General features: G+C 44.5%; 1 protein-coding gene across 2 annotated transcripts in view; it reads right to left on the bottom strand.

The window, feature by feature from the left end:
* FHL1 (four and a half LIM domains 1) overlaps positions 1–24,231 on the bottom strand; it is a 292,568-nt gene that overhangs the window by 78,586 nt on the left and 189,751 nt on the right. The gene's annotated exons all lie outside the window — the stretch shown is intronic.

Raw genomic sequence — 24,231 nt, forward strand, 5'->3', positions numbered from 1 at the left:
CTGAAGTGATCCCAAGGGGGGCCCCAGACTCTGGCCAAAATAAATATTATACAGATAACAGGCTTTTGTTTTAAGCAGAAGCATGTTATTGCAGTTTTAAAAAGGTAACAGTACTTAACTGCAATGTTTAAATAGGTTTAGACATATTTAAACATTGCCATGTTTATAGAATAATTGTGAAAAATTCTGAGGGGGGCCCAATGATTTTTATTTTTCAACTGGGGGGCGCGGCATTAAAAAGTTTGGAGACCTCTGCTCTACCTTACAGCACATCAGTGCTTAATTTGTGCTTGTTGTTTCCGGTGCAGAGCACAGGCACTTATTTTTTAGGGCGGTGCTTATTCTTCTGCCCCAAGCATTTGCTGCGAGCAAAACAAAAACACATGGGAAAGAGGGAGGAAGAGAAAAATGAAAAAGCGCCACGATAGGAGAAAGCAGAACGCTGCAATAGTGAGCTGAAGGGGCAGGGACCAGCTCTAAATTCATTAAAGAGGCCCGAGATGGCTTCAGGATTACGCTGACTCAGTATTCCGTGTTCGCACATTTAATTGCAGCAGCCACGTGTTTAAGAGGAGGGCTTTGAGCACCGGCACCTTTTTATTTACAAATAAAGCACTGCAGCACATTCTCTTTTCAGTGAAAAAGCTGCATTACCTGCCGTGATTTGGAGAGGCCCATGGTCCTCCAGGGAGCCCAATCACAACCAATTTCTCCTATTGTAAGAAGATATATGCACAATACTTCCTTATGGACCATTTTACATAAGCGCGCCAGACCACATGAGCCTTAAGGTGCGCCCGACTAACAACTGATTTCCAGTTTCAATATTGCTGCTGGGAAAATGTACAGTAGGTAACAGAATAAGGAAAGGTAGGGTCATCCTATCACCGTGGTATGCTCTGATCCCCCTTTCATGGTCAATAAATGCCTGGCGTATAGCTCTTATACTGGCTTCAGCCTGCCACCCTCCCGTTACCCAGAATGTAGTGTTACAGCCAGAGCTGGTTACTCTGGAACTCGGGAACCAGGTTCAATTCTCTGTGTTGGCTGAGCATCCTATGATTCAGGAAAAATCACTTAATCTCCTATGTGTCTATAAAAAATTAATGGTGTGTAGTGTAATCAGTGCTCATGTAAAGTGCCTCAATACCTTATGGTCGAGTTTGCACTACATAAAAGGTGCATACTGAGGTTAAAAACAAAGCTTTAGCATGATGAAAGACAGATAGATACCCATTTAGTGGCAGATTTGTACAAAATGAAACCAAAATTCGGTATAAATCATGGCTTGGCCACTTAAATTGTGTGATCTTAGGCAACTATTTTATTGCACCAAAACTATTTTCTAAAAGCACTTTAAAATATGCGAGCTCAGAATACTAGTTGTACAAACACCTATTGGGTTTGGTTTGTTAGACTACTTGTCACTGTTTGTTGAGAGCTTCGGAGTTCAGGCTGCGGGCAGTGCATATTTTTCACAGTGCCCGTCAGTAGGTCAAAAAGCTGTTTGAATCCATTGTCATTGAATCCTTGGCCTCTCCTCTCCCTACAGTGCACAGAGCACAGAGCAGTGATCATGTTAGCTGGCAGAAACAGTGAAACAACTACGATTTATGCTCCTGTTCCAGCACATTTTACGCTCTTTAACGAGAAAGCAAGTTGCTTAATTAAATTAGAAAATCAGGGCCATATTTACAAGGGCTTCTGCTGCTGGTGTATTACTTTTTTGCCTCACTGGCTGGATGCCCATATCTTCAAGGCCATGCAAATCCACTTTGCATGGATTTTCATGGCCCTGTAGAAATGGAATAAGGCAATGCAGCGCAAGTTGCTGTGTTGCCTTAATCTGCATCAAACAGGCATTCCAGAGGTGTTGCAGTAGATGATTCCATACAACACCCATGGACATTTCTAGATTTACAAGGATTTGTAAACTTGTGAATGGGCCAAAAGCCTACGCCTCCCCAGTGGAGGCGTAAGGGAGGCGCAGTAAGGAGAAATACCTTTATTTCTCTTTGTGTTTTCCTTTCCCTATGTGTGCAGCCTCTCGTTATTGTTTTTGTGCAGGAATGTATTCCTTCCTACACAAAGACAATCATCCCTGCAAATCAGGCAACCTTGCACCATGCTGCAAGGGTGCCTGCGATAGCGCCTGCCAGCCCATTGTGCACTAGTGCAGGGGAAAAGGGCAGATTTGCACGGTATCTTATAGATAAGGCACATTCCTGCCCTTTTCTTTTGATGCAGGGCAGCGCAGCAAGAAGGCTCGCGGCACTGCCCTGCGTCAAAAGATTGTAAATATGCCCCCTGCTTTCTAAATATAAGACATATAAATGAGCAAGAGAATAGGTACGTTCTATGTCTAGAAAGCAAGTTGCCTAATTCAATTTAATTAGGTAACTTGCTTCGTAGACGCAGAATGCACATTGGGACAAATGAGCTTAACAAACATTCTCAGCGACTGGAAAAGCAAGGACAGTGGGGCAAATGAAAGAGAAAGGAGAGGGAAAGACCTTGAAGGAGCGACAAGAGAATTCAAGATCACTTATCCAAACAGTCTTAGGAGGTCATTACGAGTTTGTGGACGGAAAAGGCCGTCCACCAAACTCCTGCGGTCAGGTTGACGCCAGTGCAGCCGCCTTCCCGTGGGCCCCATTAAGAGTTTTCCGCTGGGTCAGCAAGAGGAAACATTGTTTCTGCCTGCTGGCCCAGCGGGAAACAGCCCACAACATTGCCGCCAGCTCATAAATGAGCTGGCTGCAATGCTGAGGTGCGCAGGGTGCACCAGCACCCGTTCCGCTGTTCACTGTCTGCAAAGCAGACAGTGAACAGCATGATGGGGCTGGCCACAGTGGGCCCTGCACTGCCCATGCCAAGTGCTTGGGCCCTCATGGGGCCCCCTGCACCCCACCTCCACCAGCATTTACATGGCAGTGAGCTACTGCCATGCAAAAGCTGGTGGAGAGAAGGGTCAAAATCCCCAGGGCTGCACTGCTTGTAGTGCTTCCCTAGAGGATTGAGACCGCCAGCACCGCCAGTCCCTCATGTGGAGGGAAACTGGTGGTGCTGGCGGTCTGACTGTGATGCAACTGCCACAGTCTTAATGTGGTGGTCAGACCGCCACCAAAACTGTCGGACCTAATTTGGGGGCAGTCAGATTGCCACTGCGATCCTGGTGGTCTGAAGACTGCCAGGGTTGCAATGAGGCCCTTAATGTCCGGTTGGTGTCGAACTGCACTGGAAGTACTGTACACCATAACCAACAGTTAGCTGTGCTTCCTCTCCATGATGTCAGGCCCTCTTGCACATGCTGCAACCCCTCCCTTCCCAACTCATCACCCTGTGATAACTTGGAAAGGGATGGGTGGTGAGAGGCAGATGAAAATTGACAAGCAACCCCAGGAGTACAGGATTGATGGTGAACACGCCCGGGCCTGCTTGAGAAGGTAATGCTTTAGGGCATCATTTGAGGGTGGTCTAAAAGGACCCCCAAGTATTGCAGAACTGGACTTGCAGAATGTCAGTCTGAACCCTGCTTTAACATTGACTGCTGCCAACTGGCACCTGAGCACTAGTGTATGTGCCTATTTTAAAGTTCCTGACATCCCTTTTGGAAAAGGACTGGGCAAGCCATTAAAGTGAATGGTTTAAGCATACTGTAAATTAGATGGTAATTTCTTTTTTCAATTACCATGCATTTCACAAATAATTGGAAGGGCGTGGCCCCTCCGCCCATCCCCAGAAACTGTTACTGGTGTAGATAAGACTGAGGCCCATATTTATACTTTTTTAGCGCAGCATTTGCGTCATTTTTGACGCAAAAGCGGCGCAAACTTGCAAAATACAATTGTATTTTGTAAGTTTGCGCCGTTTTTGCATCAAAAAGCGGCGCAAATGCGGCACTAAAAAAGTATAAATATGGGCCTGAATGTCATAAAGACCTGGATCTTAGGGACTGACATCTGATTTCTTCTGTACACCTAACTCATCAGTTTCATGAACTGCGGTCTCGGTCCTCAAGATCAATGCGCTTTATCTCTAATCAAACAGTAACCAGCACCGTTCAGCTGGTCAAAACCCCTGGATACTACACCCATCTGAGGGGACCCAACAGCAACCCTGCTTGGTACATCAACTCGTCTGCTCCACCCACTCCTCCCCACATTACTTTTGAAATCCCACAGTGTAGAGCTGTGGGCAGATTTATCAATATTTCATTATATGCAGCAAGAAACATTGCTGCGCTGGAGAAAGGGAGAAGGTATACACCATATTTGACATCATATGGCACATTCCTGTCCTCTCCTTCTGATGGTGCACTTATGTCTATCTAGTGGCAATGCAGGCACTGTTGCAACATGGTCCAAGGGTGCCTGCATTGCAGGCAGGATTGTTTTTGTGCAAGAAGGGACACCTTCCTACACAAAAACAATCCTCTAAGTATGTTTCCCCTTTCTACATGTGCTGAAGAATGCAGAACCCCTGACAAAATGCAGCACAAGTAGAAAGAGGAAAAAGGTGGAGAAATAAAGCTCTTTCTCCTTTTACACCTCACCTGGGAAGGGGTAGCATTTTAATCCCTTTTCCAGTTCTACTACTTATGGTAAATCTGGGAATGAGCCAAAATTAATGGGTGGATGAGTGGGAAGACCCATGCTCCACCAATGGATCACCTCCCTGTGGCAGAGTAATGCAAGGCAGGAACTTGTGATGCCTTGATGTACTTCAGCTTTACCAAGCATCGCAGAACCACACTAGGTGATCTTGCGTGGCTTGGTAAGTCTGACTTTAGTGTTGCATTGCCCATGATTCACCTATTGTGACACAAAGGCAACACAACACTTTGAGAAATCTGGACCCAGGTGTCTAAATTGCAATTTCTGCTCCTGCTTTCCTCCCCATTCCATGGATGACTCTGTACTCCTCATTTGCATGATTTAATACCTTTTATCAGTATTAATGCCCACAATTCCAACAATGAATATGAAAACAATGCACCCTCTATCTTCCCAACTCCCTGCTCTCCATGATTCCTCCCCCTCCCCTGATCAATGTAGAAAACACAAGCAAAAGCCTTCCGAACCAAAACAGATTACTAATGAAACACATACCCATGTATGCCATCTTTCCACATCTGAGGAGATGATCTGGACCGTCCTCAAGGTTCACGGAAATGTAAGCTGTTTGGCATTATTTGCCTTCTTAATAACCTTCAATGTGCACTTTCATTCACCATTGTTCCCTGCTCTCTAACACTGTACACCTCTCTGCTCCTGCGCCCTATACAGACTCCTTCCTTGCAAAGCCTCTGTTTAGTATGGTGTTCTATTGCATTGTAGCTACCCTTGTAAACTCTTTGGGGTCCATACTTGGAACTCAAAGGTTCTGGTTCCAGCTGATGTGGGTGATAGCTGTAATGTTGCAGTTTGGATTTTAGAATCCTTATGTACAGTTCACTTACAGGAGGTCAATGTTTGAGAAAACATACCTAAAAACAATGGCTCCCCAGAAGCACACAGTTTAAAATATATGTGGAAACAGGCAGAAAAGCATAAACTACTCTCGGAAGAGTGAACCTGAATTTCAAGACCAGATTTTTAGAATATGAAATACACATTATTTGTAGACTAGACAAAGGTTGGATGGGTAAGGTTTTTTTTAATTGTCTTTGATTTTTCAGTCTTGCCCAGTTGGCAACTCAGGACTTTTATCATACTATCTATCTGCAACATTTTATAACTATGGGCTTTTCAAGAGCATTGTCTACCAACTGTAGAGCCACAAAAATCAATGACAAATTTAAATCAGATTGACATTTCCAGATACAAATACGTTTAGTACTAATAACAGGAAAGGCGCAAATAAAACATTTTTATTAAATTCCATAGGACAGACACATGAGAGAAATACTAGATAAGCAGTCTAAATTTAGACACTATGTAAAGTTTGCATGATCTTTTATGCACAAATATCAGCAAGGATGTTAGGCATTTTTACCAAATATTATTAACAACAGAGTCTTCTTATTAACCATTATGCTAATAAATAACAAATTAACATTGGTGAATAGGCATGACCCTAAGGGTAGCTGCTGAGCACTTGGTGTATTTACATATTAAAACAATGTATTTGCGACAAGGATTAAGGATTCTTGGTAAAGTTAAAACAACTTTCCCTGTTCTTAGGACAGTAGATGTTGTTGCTGATAAAAAGAACAGGACCAGACTGGAACCCCAAATCATCCGAGGTAAAAATGTTCAAACCAGTCCCACTTCGAAGGAGGCCATCGGTATACCTTGCCCTTGGGGAGTCCTACTCTGAATGCAGCATTTATTTAATAGCATATTGCTAATGATGATTGGTAAGAATTTTGCAGCCCACCAGGACACTGTCAGAGCAGCACAATGACCAGTTCGGCCCTGGAGGGGAGATTTGTTCCTTGAAAATGAGCAAGAGGTCAAAATTATAATTGAGAGGATTATAAGAGGGCGAGAAGGCATTTTTCATTACCACTCTGCAAAAAGACGTGCCAAGGATGCATTTCCTTGCCATAAGGATGTGATATGACTTCTGCGACTCCCTTGAGTGAATCAGTGATGTGAAGGTGCGTCTGATCAAATGCAAAATATTTTGCAGTAACCGAGAAATGGAACCATAAAGAAAGTCTCTCGATTTTTTCCCTAATTTCTATTCTTGGCTACAGAACAAGATGGGCATAGGAGAGACTGTTTTGGAACCCGGATATATTCATGGAATTGTACGTCAGAGTATTGTCTACAGAGATGTAGTCTGGCATAATATTTGTGTCCTAAATATTGTTTTCAAAATTATCATCTCATTAGGTATAGAGTTTTCTACTATTACTTCCAATGGGGTGATAATTTCCTAAACGATAATCAGGACACAGTATTTATGGCAGGCAATATTCTGCATATGACATTCTGGTACAATACCTTCTTAGAATGATATTATCTTTATCGAAAAAATAAAGGATGACTAAGGCCATAGTACAACGACGAATGATTTGAAAGCCGAGTGTGCGCCATATGTAGATTGGTTTCGTGTTGAAGGGGACCTCAGAAGGGGCGCCTAGATAACAAAACAACATAAGGGCTTTGGAAAGCTAACTGGGTTCCTTGTGAGCCATCGTCATGTTTACTCACTGTGGTGACAATAGTCCTCGTGTTCTTCGGCTGGATACTTACATCCCCGAAACTCCTTCTGCTTTCTAACTTCTGCCACTTTTTCCTCAGTTTGCTTGATAATCTTTGAACTCATCTGTGCACGCTGCATTTTGTTTTTTTGCTCCTTAAACTGAGCATAAGGTTCAGTATGACATACAGGAACTCCAGTAGAATGCACCAGCCCATAGTGGAGGGCAACGATCATTCTCTCGTTAGGCGACGGGAAAACTGACAGCAGCTAACACTTGAATCTTTAGTGAAGGGACATAAACCTCATAGGCCGGAACCGTGGGAGAGGGTCTTCTCACCGTGTAATCAAAAATCTACTTGGTTCTTCATAACCATTATTTTTCAATTCTTCAGTGAGCAATTTGTCTGTCTTGTAATTTGCGTGTAGTGTGTGTTACATTCTTGGGTCCATATTTATACTTTTACATCAAAACTGCATTAGCCCAGTTTTGTGTGTAAAAGTATAGCGCCGGCTAGCGCCATTCCTGGATGCTGGCCGGGTGCCATATTTACAGAATGGCGCTAATGCCCTGCTAGCGTCCTTATAAGGGACGCTAACCAGGTGGGGGAGGCATAAGGGAAACCGGAATTGTGCGTCAAATAATGGTGCAACACTGTTTAGAGGCAAAACAATGCCTATAACCTGTGTAACGCCATTTCCTGGTGCACAACCCCATGGACATGGCTTCTGTCTTAGTAAAGCCAGGAGCCATGCCCACCACCCCAATGGCCATGCCCAGGGAATGGGGCTCATCCTTTTCTATTAGATGAAGTACTCTCTTAATATTATCAGCTCCCTATCTTTAGGAGATAAAACCCAATTAATCCAGATATTTGGGGTACAGCATATGAGGCAGTAATCTATTGGCCAGCGTTAGAAATGGGGTCTCCAGTTGGCAGAGGTATGCACCCTTGTCCAAATAGGGACCACAATCCTCATCAGGGTAAGTCACATACAATCCAAATTATCCTGTGCCCACCCTCTTGTACATTGGCACTGAGCAGTCAGGCTTATCTCAGAAGGCAAAGTGTAAAGTATTTGGGCAATAAATCATGCAATAACACAGTGAGAACACTACAAAAAGACACCACACAGGTTTAAAAAAATATAAGATATTTATCTGATTAAATTAAGATCAATCAAGATTTGATAATCACAAGTTGAAATATCACTTTTTGTAATGATAAGAGAGTCTTTAGTTCTTGAAAGCAACAATTGTCTCTTGCAAGCACAAAGTATCTGGTTTGCGTCAAAATTATACGCACGAAGACCGCAGAGGAGGAGTTGCGTGGAAAAAGTTAGGGGTGCGTTGGATTTCTGGGTGCACACAGACGATGCAATAATTCTTTTCCAGGCGGCAAGAGCTTTGTGTCGAATTCTGGCATGCAGGCTTGAATCCTGTTTGCGATGCAGGGTCTTTTGACGCCCAGGGACGATGCGTGGAAATCCTGGGCTTGTGGGACAAAGTCACAGCTGTTGCGTCGATCCGGTGGGTGATGCAGCCGACCTTCTGCCACACGGCTGACACTTTGTCAATTCCTCTCACAGGAAGTCAGGCTGCGTCATGCCGGCTTGGCGATGCATCGATCCAGTGGGCTGTGTGTCGAAGTTCCAGTCGCAACGTTGGCGCTGTGTCAATTGCCACTTGGGGAGCCGGGCTGCGTCGTTCCGGGTCAGTGATTTTCTCACCGCTGGACAGGCTGTGCGTAGATTCTGGCAGGTTGTGCAGTGATTTTCACCGCACAAGAAGTTTCTTTGCAGAGATGAAGTCTTTTTGGCCCTGAGACTTCAGGAAACAGGAGGCAAGCTCAATCCAAGCCCTTGGAGAGCACTTCTCAGCAGAGCCAGAGGCCAACAAGGCAGCAGGGCAACTGCAAGGCATCAGTCCTTTACAGCAAAGCAGTCCAGGTGAGTCCTTTGGGCAGCCAGGTAGCTTCTCTTGGTAGGTTGCAGGTTCTGGTGCAGAGTGTCTGTCCCAAGAAGTGTCTAGTTTGGTAGGGTCAGGGACCCAGTTTATATATCCAAAAGTGCCTTTGAAATGGGGGAGACTTCAAAGAGTGGTTTTGAATTTTCCCCTTTCAGTACAACCCTGTCTGACAGGGTCCCAGTAGGGGGTTTGGCAGTCCTTTGTGTGGGGGCAGGCCACTGTCCTTTGAAATGTAAGTGTCAGGCCCCCCACCCTTCCAGCCCAGGAAGACCCATTCAGTATGCAGATGTGTGCAGGTGTGACTGAGCATACTGTGTTTGTGTTTGAGGGTGAAATGCACAAGGGAGCTGTCAACCAGCCCAGCCCAGACGTGGATTGGAGACAGGCTGTAAGGCACAGAAGGGTTTAAGTGCAGAGAAATGCTCACTTTCTAAAAGTAGCATTTCTAAAATAGTAATATAAAATCCAACCTCACCAGTCAGCAAGATTTTGTATTACCATTCTGGCCATACTAAATATGACTTTTATACTCCTTTCTAATCATAATCTACCACTCAAACAGTTTATGAGGATAGCCTTAATGCTAGTCTATGAAAGGAGCAGGCCTCACAGCAATGGAAAACTAATTTAGGAGTTTTCAACTACCAGGACATATAAAACACACAGATATATGTCCTGCCTTTTACCCACACAGCACTCTGGCCTCTAGGTAACCGTGGGGTGACATATGGAGAAAAAGGGAGTTTTAAGGCTTGGCAAGGACTTTTAAATGTCAAGTCGAAGTGGCAGTGAAATTGCACACACAGGCCTTGCAATTGTCTACTTATGTGGGTTAAGGGGCTACTTATGTGGGTGGCACAATCAGTACTGCAGGCCCACTAGTGGCATTTAATTTATAGACCCTGAGCACATGTAGTGCACTTTACTAGGGACCTACAAGTAAATTAAATATGCCAATTGGGTATGAGCCAATGTCACCATGTTTTAAGGGAGAGAGCGTATGCACTTTACCACTGGTTAGCAGTGGTAAAGTGCGCAGAGTCCTAAATCCAGCAAAAACAGTGTCAAAAATTGGAGGGAGGCAGGCAAAAAGCTGTGGGTGACCACCCTAAGGCTGTCTGGTCTAACAGCCAGCATTTTCATAAAGATTTTGACATGGTGTTTAACACGGTCTCTGCCAGTAGGCCTGACATGGGTCAGAATGTTTATGCGGTTCATGTATAAGTATAGTTTGCCTCTGCCATCGACCAGGACAACGTGTGGGATTGTAGGAAAGCATTGAACAGTGCAACTAGGTGTGGGCGTAATCCTGGTTTGAAGTGTTTATAAAAGCAATTTCTTAACACGTCCAGGCATTTGAAAATATTGGGAAGTAGATCTTGAATCGCTTTAGAGACCACCTTTTCAGTGTAAGCTCCTCCAACTTGTCCCTGTTAGCTTTAGTTAAAACCTGTAGATCGGCCGCCGAAATAAAGGCTTCCACATCCGTCCAAGATACCTTGTTGGCCTGGTAGATGGAAGTATAACAATTCTAGAAGGTCCTTATCTTATCTGAATTCTTATCCAAACCATTACCCCCATCTTTCTGGATAGTGGGTATCCACCTATGAAACACTTGTGTCCGTATCCAACAGGCAAGGATCCAGCCCGTCTTGTTGGCTTGCTCATAAAACAACTGCAGAAAGCACAGCAATGCTTTTTTGGAATTTTCAGTAGACAGGAGGTCAATCTTCCCTTTCAATGAAATAGCCACCTGCAAATCCTTTAGTGGTGGCAGTCTTGGGAGTCACGTACAACTCAAGTCTTCTTAGAGCATGTCCACCCTGGGTCCTCTATCACTCGTAGTGTCCGAGCACTACTGTGAAGGTGCTCCTGGCATTCCTAGCCTGCTTCCGGCCTGATGTAGACACTTGTCGCAGCATTTGTAGCTGAACCAGACTGATACACAACTGAAGCAGTTTCAGCCCATCCCAAACCGGTAAATACCCAGTCAGGCATTTGCAGTAGAACATGAACCAGTACTCACAGCACAGCAACTGTATCCATGACCTGGGCCCATATACATGGAAAGGTAGATGAAGCCCCACCCTAGGCAGATACACACAGCAAGAAAGACACAGCCCTGAGCTGGGACAAAACACATGACAAGATAGATGCAGCCTGCGGGGCCAATCTACGTAGACTTTTATGGTTCTCACCTAGAACCAAAGAGAGACCAGAAGAATGTCCTTCTCAAACTTCTCTCCAAACTCAGCTGTTGTGTAAAGTGACACTTCTTACAGAAGGTAGCAATGGGGCTGTCTCCAAAGTGGATTACACAAAAACTTGTGAACAGAGAAGTGTGCGAGTTCTGTACCTATTTATCATCAGCCTCTTTGCAGTCGTAATCAGCAGCAGACAAAGGATCGGGCCTCATGTAGAAACATCCTCACCTTGCACAACAAAAACTGCAGCTCCACCCTTCACCTTACCATCTACCAAGTGGCAGAGCTCAGGAAGAACTAATCAGCAGCCATTTGCTAACAAAGTCTCCATGAAGTGCCTAAAGGGAGCCATGTGTCCATCTTCCTCACAGCAGGGCCAAAAGTAAAAGTCAGGATACCAGATACATGTGCAGTCTGGTGCTCAGGGCAGAGGTACATGCCCATATAACATGCAACAATCACGCAGGAAAGTCAATACTTATTGCATAATTAACACTGACTTTCTCAATAAACTGGCCTGGCATTGCTTGTATTGCTGTTTAGAATGGACCTCTCCTGGCAGTTACAGCTGAACTGTTCCCACTGGAGCAGGACCAAAGCTGATTTGCATGTCGTTGGTTTCTGTCTGAGGTGACATGGTGGGCAAAAACTGATGAACTGGAATTCTGCCTGAGTAATTACCAGTGCTTGAAATTAATGTAAGCATTTCCAGAAACAAATTCAATGTCTAGGTAGATTCTGAATTGCTTAGACACTGAAATGCCCCCACAGATTATAAAATGCACAGATGTAACTTCCAGGTGCAAAAGTATATTTCCATGTATCCAATACAGCCTATGATGCACTGTGTCGATTTATATACATTGTAGCTTGTATGTGTAGTGCTGATGTGTATGTGCACTACAGCCCTATATGTGCAGTGCAACCTATGTGCAGCGGTCCTTCTTTCCAGGAACTTTTTAGACATGGCCTTAGGTATGAGTTGTGGTTGAAGTGCTGTAAAGGAGATGCAATTCCATGCCTCCTCCTAACATCATCCTACTAGCCCAAATCTGTTTCAGGGGACACTGGATAAAACTCTGGGTCTACCGGGCTTGCATCCAGGCAGCCCAATGTGGAAAAGCAAACGGTTCTCTTCTAGGGGCGGTGGAGCTCTCCTAGGGATCCGCTGCATCCCTGGTGCTACCCGTGGAAGTGAAAGCTGCTGTGGAGATCTGCCCTGCAGCACGTAGCAATGGCAGCAATGTTCTCCCCTTCCTGAGATTTGTGTTTACGTTTTCTGTCTCAGTAATGTACTGGGGCACTGGTGAGGGTGGGAAGGGCTCACTATGTAGCCACCAGTAGCCCCTTGACACCAATTAAGAGGACACTAATGGACCTGAGGAGGGAAAATGCAAGGAGACCTCACACACTGTAGCACCCTTAGCCTTTCAGCAACCTCGCATTTGCTGCTGACTCATCAAGGCTGGAAAAGTGGTGTTAATTACAAAATGTAAGCAGAGATCTTAAGAAGCCCTGTTCCCCTTCTCTTTCTGACGTTCCCTTCCCAATGTCTAAGGCTGCAAGGATGCTGTAACTGTTTACCAAACGCCAAGCCTAACGTGTTCCCGGGCAGGGGATGTGGTTTATCAGCTACAGCTGTCGAGTTTGGAAGTCGGGGAACCAGGTTTTTTTTTTCAATTATCTCAGCCAGGTCTCAACTTCCTGTGATTTTGGGAAATGTCGGTGCCTGAAAAGGAAATTCTGGTTCTGTTATAAAGCGCGATTAAATAAAAAAAAACTGCACAAAACACTCAATTGACGCCTTTAAAGTATTGTTTGTTCATTGTGTTTAATGAAAATTCAGACATTTCCGCACTTCAGTGAGAAATCTGCATTTTACAACAAACCATGAAGACAAAAAATACTCGGTCTTACAACTTTTAATGCTTAAAGTTGGATTCCTGAGATTAATTGGCAGACCTCACCACGGTGTGCGAGCCGTCACGTGCTGACTGGGCTTTTTATGCCGAGATCCTCGACTGAGTATCAAGCTCCTTAATGCCCGGAGGCATAAAAGAAGGTATGTATGTCTCAACATTTCAATGGGCCCGTGACACATGAATGTGTGGTCATCTGTGGTGTGTCCAGAGTCAATCATGGATGATTGTACTTCAATCTTTCCTTTAAGCAGTCGCAGCTCACTGACCTCTAATTGGGTGGGGTGGGTGCGGCGCAGGGGGGTGTGGGGGGAACATTTAATCTTTAAAAAAAAAAAAACCTTACCTCCTCCGTTGCCGCTGCGCTGCTTCTCTGTCCCTCGTCGCTTCAGGATGCAGGCACAGGCTCCCAGCCTGCCCTGCGGCCAACCTTGATGCTGCTCAAAGCAGCGGTAGGATTGGCTGAGAGTGCCCAGCCAGAGTGCTCCCAGGCAGACTGGGAGCCTATGCAGGCTCTCTCCAGCCTGGCAGCACAGTGCTGGGCTGGAGAGAGCCTACTGCGCATGTGTGTTTGGCCGGCACGAAACGGCCAGCCAAACACACATGCGCTCTGAGGGGAGTGATCTGTGCACTTCCCTCAAGTTCTCATCACCTCTAATGCCTGCACCTTTTCAAGAAAACCATAATAAACAGAGTTTATTATGGTTTTCTTGAAAAGGTTTTGCAGCTGATGCTGCTGGCGGGGGGGGATGCTCCTCCGCCCTAATGGAAGAGCCGCTGCTGCTTTTAAGTGTACATTTTAGTTTGGTGATCACACTTGCCCCTCTACATGTCAAAGGTTGAGGTGAAAGGGACATGACTATGTATGTCTGAGGCTGGCAAGAAGGTCAATCTCTCAAGCTCACATGTAGGCCTACTATATTTTCACACACTGCAAAGCCATGTTTAAATATACCTCTCTCCGGGGCTTTCAAAAGAAGCAGAAACATACAATATGCTCACAGCAGACGTGAGGCACATCATGCTTTTATTCATAAATATATTTTTTCAAATATGGGGCCATATTTATGAGGCCCTAGCGCCACATTATTGTCATTTTTTAAAAAGTAATATGGTGTTAAGTTGGCAAAAACACTGAGCCATATTTACAAAGTGGAGCAATGCATGCATTGCGTCACTTTGTAAACCCTTGCGCCACATTATGGCTGCACCAGGCATAATGTATGCAAGGGGGGCGTTCCAGCGTTAGGAGGCCCAGAGAAATGCCGCAGCAGAATCTATGAGACTCCACTGCACCATTTTAACTGTCATTTTTAATGCCTGCCTAAGGCAGGAGTTAAAATGAGGCTCCCATTGTTTTCAATAGGCCTCCTTTCACTCTGCAGGATTAGTGTCAACATTTTTGGCGCTGATCCTGCAAAGCACCAAACTTGCGTCAAAATTCATGATGCTAGTTCCCTAACATGCGCCACGGTGCTCGTATCATAAATTCGGCACACACATGGTGTTGTTAGGTGCTGGTAGGGGGGTGAAGAAAAAGTGGCGTATCAGCTCTGGGGCGCCACTTCTTCATAAATATGCCCCTTCGTTTTAAGAGTTTGGTTGCCCTGAACTTCGGCCAAAACAGCTTTAAGCTAAGGATCCTTGACTGACCTATTTCTATACTGACTGTGGTTTCTACAGACTCTTTTAAAGTTATCACCATATTCTGATTATAATTTTCTATTCAATGAACGCTCTCCCAAGTAGACAATTACACACATTTCCGGCGATACAGGGAAAGAACACTATAGCCAGCGTGAGATAGTATCGAAAAAACATCATTGCTTCCCACTTCCTAATTCAGTCCAGATTCAGATCATTTTAAGGCTGCTGGTTTGTTTCGGTATTTGGGTTATGGGCGCGCTGCTGACAGCCGCGTGCCCTCCAATGACTGACGATCATATAAGAAGGATTAAGTAGGTTAGTGCAGAGGAGGGATGCTATGTTGTTCCCTGCCACACCCTTGGTTTATGAACAAGCTAATTTAGGCTTCATACATGCAGCTTCAACCACGCTCGATATATTTAGCTAAAACAAAGGTCAGACGCACATTAATAAGTTCAGTATGTCCTACAAGATCAAAGTCATCAATTCAAAGAATCATTTGAAAGCAGCAGGACGGCAATACATTTTACAATAGAGGATAAAACTACTTCAAAGGAATCAGCTACAATCAAAATTATATGATCTTTCGTGAGCAGATGGAATCTTTTGAGAGGCCCACAAGGAGAGGAGGACAGGAAGCATGTTGTACTCCTCCCAGTATATCACGAGAACATTAAAGCACGCACAGGGCTTTGCATATAGAAGGAGCTGGATCGCGACATGTTAAGTTTGTGAATTTGTGAGTGCTCTCGCATCGACATGACATGGTCTGTAGCATACAAAACTTCAAATTAATTAAAATATGAAACTAAATGTTGGGCAATCTAAACCACAGTCATGCACAGCAGCACAAGCGCTGCCCTGGTACACAACTCTCACATTGCTAAGGAAGGAGAAATTCTAGAAACAAAGCACATTCTGTTCTTGACTTTTCCAATCAGCCGAGGAAGAACAGGGTCTATCAAGAAAGAACTAGAGTAAGGCCATCATTGGCTCATGCCATACAGAATAACTATGTAGCATGGTTGGGGGTCAGAGCATGCAAGTGATATGGAGACTGAATACAACAGCTCCACTTTAGACAGAGGTCGACTGCGGCAGGTGCAAGATCATTCTTTCATTCTGAGTCAAAGACGTTATGAATGCCAATCATGCTTTAACAGAGGTCAGCCGGTTTGATACTAGTTTCACTTATTGGTGATGCAACACTTGTAAGAAAGGTAGAAGACAATATGTCTGCCTTCAATATTTTTGGTGGGGAGCTAGATGTTCAAAATGGCATCAGGTTGACTACACACAATACGGATCATCTTAAAAGGGCCCAGGTTTGGGCTGTTGGATGAGGTCCACCAGGCAGAGAAAGAGGCCCAATCACAAGAGAGAATAATAAAAGAATGTGTGTGTTACAGAAAGGCTATATCACATCAAAACGGCACGATGGCAGCCAAAATAGCTACTTCAACACCATCTACTTATAGGTGTGTGCCACAGTCCTACTTGGGTAATATGATCTTTCCCCGTCGCGTGAAACAAAGGAGAATCCCTTTGGAAGAGGAAGCCTCACACTAATTGTGTCATGCTTCATCATTGGCAACCCCTCCCCACCCTGGTAGGACAATGCCACTAGGGCAGAATCGACCTCCTGTAGAGTGAAAAATGGAGGAAGTTCTTGAATAAATTCTACCGGACAGTGACGGGAGCTAGAAAAAACTAAAAATACCTTATGGTACCCAGGTTATCCCCTTTATTTATTTGGGACCATATGTATGACTAAAACCATCTTTGGATGGTTTATAAAAATAATGACTCACACGGTCACCTAGGCCAACATGTTTCTGCCCCTAAGGTAGCATAACTGGTCTTGGGCATTCATTAGGGCCACAGGATCCCCAATGGATTGGCCAAATTACCAAACAATATAGGCATAAAACAGCCGGGTAAATCCTACCTCAATCAATCAATCAATGTATTTGTAGAGCATGGCTATTCCCCCATTAGGGTCTCAAGGCACAGAGGGGGGCAGTAAGTGAAGATCAGAGGGGATCAGGTGAAGAGCCAAGTTTTGAGGTCCTTTCTGAATTTTCATAGAATGAGAGATCTTATGAGGTGGATAGGAATGGAGTTCAAGGGTCTTGGCGGTGTGGTGGGAGAAGGACTTTCCTCTGGGTGGGGCCTTCCGGACATGTGGGATGGCGGCGAGGTCAGCAGAGCAGAGTTGCCTGGTGGGCGTGTAGAAGTGGAGTCTTTGGTTGAGGTATTCTGGTCCGGCGTTGTGGAGGGCTTTGTATGCGTGCGTGAGAAGTTTGAATGTGATTCTTTTGTCTATTCGGAGCCAGAGCAGGTCTCTCAGTAGGGCGGAGGTGTGGCTGTGTTTGGGGGTGTTCTTGAAGAGACGGGTGGAGGCGCTCTGGGTGCGCTGTAGTCTTTTCTGTACCTTGGTGGTGGTTCGTCGTAGAGTGCGTTGCCGTAGTCCAGGCGGCTGCTGACGAGGGCCTGGGTGACTGTTCTTTTGGATTCGTCTGGGATCCATTTCAAGATCTTCCGGAGCATGCGCATGGTGTTGAAACAGGCGGAGGAGACTGTGCTGACTTGACGGTTCATTGAGAGTGCTGAGTCCAGGATGAAACCGAGGTTGTGGGCGTGGTCGGTGGGGGCCGGATTGCTTCCAAGGGCAGTGGGCCACCAGAAGATGTCGCAGGCTGAGGGTTTGTTGCCGATGACGAGGACTACCTGGAACTCCAAGGTAAAGTATTTTATTAATTAAGGCAACTCGCCCACTGGTCTAGGAGGGGACGATATCCTTTGTAGTCACACTTTCATCAAGAGGGCACTGTGCTGGTGTACCTAAGGTGATCACACCGGCTGCTAGCTGCAACTGACAGAGGCTGTTGAAGTAGCTAATCTGGTTGCCACCATACCATTTTGTGGTGATAAAGTTTCTTTAGGATGGACCTACAGTGGCTCCTCTCACCTCACCCTCTCCAATTGTGTTCTTGTGGCATGTCCATGTTTACACATCTTTCTGTAACTCAAGCCATTTTGAAGAGCTTACAAGAGATTGTGTGGGCGTGAGTTTGTGTTTGCAGTTGGGTGATCATGTTAATAGGATTTGCAGCACTGCAGAGACATTTGCAATGCATTTATATTTGCCAATGGCTTTAGGGTTGAAGGTGAAAAAATAAGAATGATGATGGTTTGTTTGAGAGGGGGTAAACCAATGCTTCTTGGAATGACCTGTTTATAAAGTGTTCGATGGAAGGGGTTGAGATTTATGTGCGTTTCTTCAGCAGTTTGAAGGGGGTGAGGTTTATAGATGAAGTGCAATCACTGATGCCTTGGAGGACAGCTAGAGTGGTGGTGGAGAAGGCAGTGTGGCAGAAAACTAGGCTTGGTGGTTGGTAGTTGATGAGGAATTTTCCAGAGTAGAGGTTTCTGGATATCTTTATAGAATATGGAAACGTTGGTGATACAGATGCTTGACAGCTTGTTATAAGATACCAGAGGTTTTCTCAATGGATGGTCAAGGAAGGAAGGCTTCTTAATTTGACAAACAACAGTTCCTTGAGGCAATTTTTATTTTTGGGTTTCTTAAATGGAAGATTTCCAGATCACCCATGATATTCTGTAGAAGTGGTTTGAAGGATTTGAAACTTGGATTAGCGAAGGGCCTATTTTAGAACACTGAAAGGCTACCGGATTCATGATGATATGGTGTGCATATTCATGATGATATGGTGTGCATATAGAAGACAATTCATCTTGCAAAGGATGTTATAAGAGAAACAATCAGCAGTCTCAAAGCCAGCAGCTTTGACTTTCATAGATTGATGAAATTTGAATGTGTGAAAAGGACAGAATGCACAGTCTCCTCTTTGCACATTCATTGTTTTATCATCGTACACTTGAAGGGGGAAGTCAATGAAACCAAGCGAAAGTATTGGAATGAAACCGTGAGCATTTGTTTTTGTTACAAATCAGTTTAGGTTGATGGAGGTGGTAAGGTTGGTGGATAGTGCCAAAATGCATTCTTTGCACTTGTCAGTTTCTGTAAATCTTATGAATGCTTTGATTTTCCCACTGTATACCGGTCCTGTAGTAAAATCGGAGCACCATGAAAGAAGATACCTCAATGTGTGGTCCCACATAAAAGGATGCTTTCATTTACCCATAAAATCACATGTGGCTTTGTAAATATATGCATTAAAGCCATCTTGAGCTCTGCGTGGCCTCATAGATATGATTTTGTAGTATGCGCAGGAGGGGTCACGAAAGTGACGCTCTGGCAGTGCAACGGGCTCATGCACATGCCTCTAAGTTAATAAATGGCCTCTGCATATGAAAAGGATAGAATACAAAGGGCATATTTCAGGTTCTGAGAAACCCCCTCCCTGAGTTTCTCTTCTCATGTACTCTGATTTTGGAACTCTGTTGAGAGCAGATGCCTGTAAATCAATCTCAGCTGCATGTGATTTGTATAAAACTCATAAGTTCCCCCTCCACGGCACTCCACTACTCACAAAGGTTTGCCCTGGCATATACAAGTCTTGTGGATGCCATCATCTAAAAGATACAGGCATGCAAAACTGAAAAACAGTATTTACTTTTTAAACTGAAATAATAACTTCCTGCCCTTTGGTCTTCTAGTGATCTTTTTAATTTGATACGTTGAGTCAGATAAAATAAAAATGGTAGACACTTGGTTCCTACCTCCTAAATCGGAGAGTGAAAAAGAATCTCTTGGGATTCCTGTTTCATTAGTCTTGCTACAAACAATCTCCGTGAGCATAAATAAAGGCTTGCTCTGATGTGTAGAAGCTGCCTCGGGCTCTGGATAATTTATTTTCGGATTACCCCTCCTCAAGACCTGAAGTGAGTTATTGGAAGTAAAGAACTTTACAGTCTTGGCCAGTGTCATAATTGCAGAATTTGTGCCAAAGTGTGATGCCCACCTTTCCAGAGAATATTCTCTCTCTTTTATAGACTCAGCAGGCTTTAATATACCGGGCTCTGTTGTGTAACAGTTTCTATTGTGAGAGATTTATCAACTTCCAGTTATCTGTCTTTGTTTTATCAAGTGTTCAGTCAAAACTTGGGTAGAGGCCTTACAGCCATTTTGGTGCATCAATTGCTGTAGCCGGTCACCAGTGAAGATACTTGCTCGGTAGCCTCGGTGGCAGCGAGGCCGAGCTTGTTAGTCGGCGCAAGAGCTTCTTTTGTATTCTCACATCGGCCCCTTCACGCAGCGAGGCTTCTTCCAGGATTACAACAACGTTTAGTTGCATCTGGAGTGCCGGTTTTGAAGTGATTTGTTCTGTCGAACAATTGTGAGCTCAGCAGTGGGTATCTGAGGCAGCAATGCCAATCCCAAGCACCCACCACCAAGAAATCCATTACTGTCTCGCTCACTGCAGGAAAAGGATGGTAAGTCTGTTCCTTCGATTCAAGGGCTCAGGTTATAGTTGGGCCAGTCGAGCCGGAAGTGCTGAATCCACTTGTCCGCCGTGTTGTTCACGATTCGGCGGGTGCGAGTCTCTGCCTCCAGCAACAATTAGGAAGAATAGTCAGAACCAGCAAGCACAGCCAACTGCTCCTCCAGAGGTTCCAATCAACAGCGACAGCGACAGCCCATCCACTCCAGGAGAGCAGCAGGTTCTCCCAAGCAGATTAGTGGAGAGCTGGCAGGGCTCAGGTGCATTTACGGGGGAAATACTCTAACCGCACAGTATTAACTTTTCTCGCCTGATCGCAGAAAGCAAGGCCGGTTAGAGTTCCTCTTGAAACATCTTGCTAGACAAGTAATCCAGCGAGTACACTGAGGCCTAGGCCTGTCCATGGAATAGCCAAGGTCCAGAACTGTTTCTGTGACTCTGAAGGGGCACCCTGAGCGTGCTCTCTTGGTTTACTTGGACTACTGCCCATGTTTTGGGTTATTGACATGATGTGGTGGTACACTGAGTTTTTCTGTATCAGATGAGAGTGTGACCTACCTGCGCCACTTGGGTATAAGTTCCACTTTAAGGTGACGTGCAGACCCTTGTGCTGACTTTCTGTGTGCACACATGATCGCACGACTCTATGTGCAATGTGTGTTTATTTGCTGGAACCGGGGAATCCATTTTGGAAGGCCCCTAATTTAGCATGGCAGAAAATAGAGGGTGTTTTCAGCTTCCCTACACTGTGATAGTGTATAGCTTATATGGCTGTGGCTGGAGTGTGGAGGCCCAAACACTGAAGTGAGAGAGGATGGAGACAGGGCTACCCTTAGAAATTCTATTAAGACTGTTGGAAATGGTCCTCTCTGCAGGGTCACCCCCAAACCTTTTGTCTTTTCCCTCCACTGAATTCCTTTTTCTTGGCTTTATGACTGTGCACTTTACTGCTAACCAGTGCTAAAGTGCTTGTGCTCCCTCCTAAAATCATGACTTGATTGGAATATACTCAATTGGCATGTTTAATTTACCTATAAGTTCCTACTAAAGTGCACTACATGTGCCCAGGGCCTGTAAGTTAGATGCTACTAGCGGACCTGCACCACTGATTGTGCCACTCACTTAAGTAGACCTTTAAACATGTCTCAGGCCCGCCATTGTAGGGCCTGTGTGTGCAGTTTAAACTGCTATGTCGACCTGTCAAAATAATCCTTTTGCCAGGCCCAAGTCTTTCTTTTTAAAACATACAAGTCACCCCTAAGATAGGCCCTAGGCAGCAACAGCTCCAAGGGCAGGGTACAGTGTATTCAAAAAGTTGGACATGTACTTTTAAGTTTTACAACTCCTGGCACTGAAGAACCCTTAAATGTGTTTTTCACTACTGCAAGGCCTCTCCCATAGGTTAACTTTGGGATTACCTTATAACATCTTATATGTGTAATTCACAATCTGGAAGCAAGAAGTTTTTCGAGTTTGGTGTCTCTGGAATCACAATTTAGAATTGCAGTTCATTCAAAGTTGGATTTTAAATTGTAATTCTGAAAATTCCACTTTTAGAAACTTGGCATTTTCTTATTTTAGCCATTTGGTGCCTACTGCCTGTCTCTGATCACTTGTCTGTGGTGGGTGACAGCTGGACTTTGTGTATTCCCTCTAGACAACCACACACAATGGTAACTTAGGTGTGACTCGATCGGCCCTGATGGGCCATCCTGACAGGATGGGCAGAAGGAGCTGGCCACAGCCTCACTCTTACACCTGAATTTGCTGTGTCCTGTCCCCACACATAAGGTTGCATTACCCCCTGTAGTGAGTCTGGAGGCAGGGCAGGAAGGAAGGACCTCAGTGCACTTAAAATGAAGGTTTTGATTTATTAACGCTTAAACGTAGTGCTGAAATAATCATGTGTGACATTAACCGAACTAATAAAGATTGTAAGGGGACAAAATGTGCCCTCAGAGTAGTTTGCCATCATTTATACGCGTGCTTTATATAACGTGGTGAATTAGAATTGCACTAATCCGACATAATCATAAACGTGTGCTACGATTTGCTTGTTTGACATGTTTTAGCTTAACATTACTTTAGCGGAGGCTTCGGCCTAGTTGCCTGGTCTCACGGTTTAGATGCTCGTATTTTTCCACTGTGCTAATAAACGTGTATTCTTGCTTGAAGCTGTACTTTTCCACAGAAACTGTTCACATGCTTATCTTAAAGTTAGTGCCAGCCTGGCATATTTTCTCTTTAATTCAAGGTCGACTTGCAGGTGCGGACAATGGAGGCTCTGAGAGTGAGCTAATTGAGAGACAATGTTGCGATTTGCGTACCCATCTCCAAGGATAATGTATGCTTAAGTAAAAGCTTGAGAACTGTCGTTTTTGATTGGTCAATTTGAAGCTAACCTATGAACCCTCCAATGGAGACCCTACAGGACTTGAACTGTTGTCTATAAAACCCAGGTGCACGAGGAGAAAGTAGCCATTACCAGCTCGATACCCGCCATTTTGCAGACTTCGTAGCTATTATGGCCCACTTTGCTGCGACGCCATTTTGAGAGACTTTGATTCTTTCTCTAATCGAGAGAAAGAGACTTTAAATGATTCTTGCCCTAGAGACTGTAACTTTGATTTGATCCCTTTGCATGAAGTAATAGTTCTACCTTGCCGCCGTGAGGCAATTGCCCCGTTCACCCCTGCCCCTTTGTCCCGTCCCATGCTGATCGAGAAACGGTACCCACGATGACCGAAGAACGGTACCTGTGAGACGAAGACTTCCTTGTATGCTGATCGTAATTGGTAAATATGAAAAGAAATTGTAAAATTGCATTGTGTTTCTTTTAGGTAACCAACTGCTGATTTTTGGTAAGATCCCTAGTTAGGAGTTTTCTAAATTAATGTTGCTAAATTGTTTTTGCATGAAGTCCCACATGCCGATGCTAATTTGAGGTTAGACGAGGTTTCCATATGTCTCACGATGCAATTTGAGATCTTGTTATGCTGACTAAATGTACGCAATTAGTTCATTACAGATTATCGTATTAGTGCTTTGCATTGCCATTATCGAATGCCTGGTGATTCAAATGCTACATAGATTACATTTGTTTCGACGTTATGGACAGCTATTAATGTTAATTTATGTTTATCATTTGGTGTTGAGACACATTTATATTGTGCTAGCTTTGTTAATATAGGGAAATAAATTCACTAACCTTGCAATAAACTGGTGTGGTTATTCCTGACTGAAAGGTCAGGGTTCGCCGAAATGTATTCTGGATTAATTGTAAAGTGTTATGTCGTTCAAGGTGTTGCTTATGTTCGTTATTGATTATTGATTTGATGAGATTGATCGAATTAAGAGTACAGAGAGTTCCCACTAAGTCAAAAGATTAATCGGCCTAAAGAGCGTCCAAACGCAGGTAAAATTATTACTGTTTTCCGCTCTATCAGTAGATGGTAGCAGAGGACGGTTACGTCTTTTGGGACCCTGTACTATTAAAGTACATGGTGTCGAATTAACGGTTACGCATTTTGAGACCCCATTCGAGAAGTTGAATTAGATTTTCTTGGGTAGAACGGATTGACAAGATGATGATGGGCTAGGTCCACCGCGACTTTCCCGGGATCTCGGAGCTTGCGAATGGAGAGAACGGAGGTGTGGAATCAGCGCTGGCGGTACTAGTGATGGTATGAGTGAAGTTAGGGTTTTGCGCTTGCACAGCTTATTGCCGCAGGGTGTGTGAAAAGGTTGCGAGTGTTTTTTTTTTTTTTTTAAGGATAGCAGAGGTGCGACTCCGAGTGTAGAAGTAGAGAAGTCGTCGAACTTCATAGAAACAACGGAGGTGCGGCTCCGAGTGTGAGAGTAGGGAAGTCGTCGAACTTCATGTGCGTGTGGCGCTTTGTGCATAAAAAGGC

Source organism: Pleurodeles waltl, chromosome 2_1 (assembly GCF_031143425.1).
Source record: "Pleurodeles waltl isolate 20211129_DDA chromosome 2_1, aPleWal1.hap1.20221129, whole genome shotgun sequence".
NCBI lineage: Eukaryota > Metazoa > Chordata > Amphibia > Caudata > Salamandridae > Pleurodeles > Pleurodeles waltl.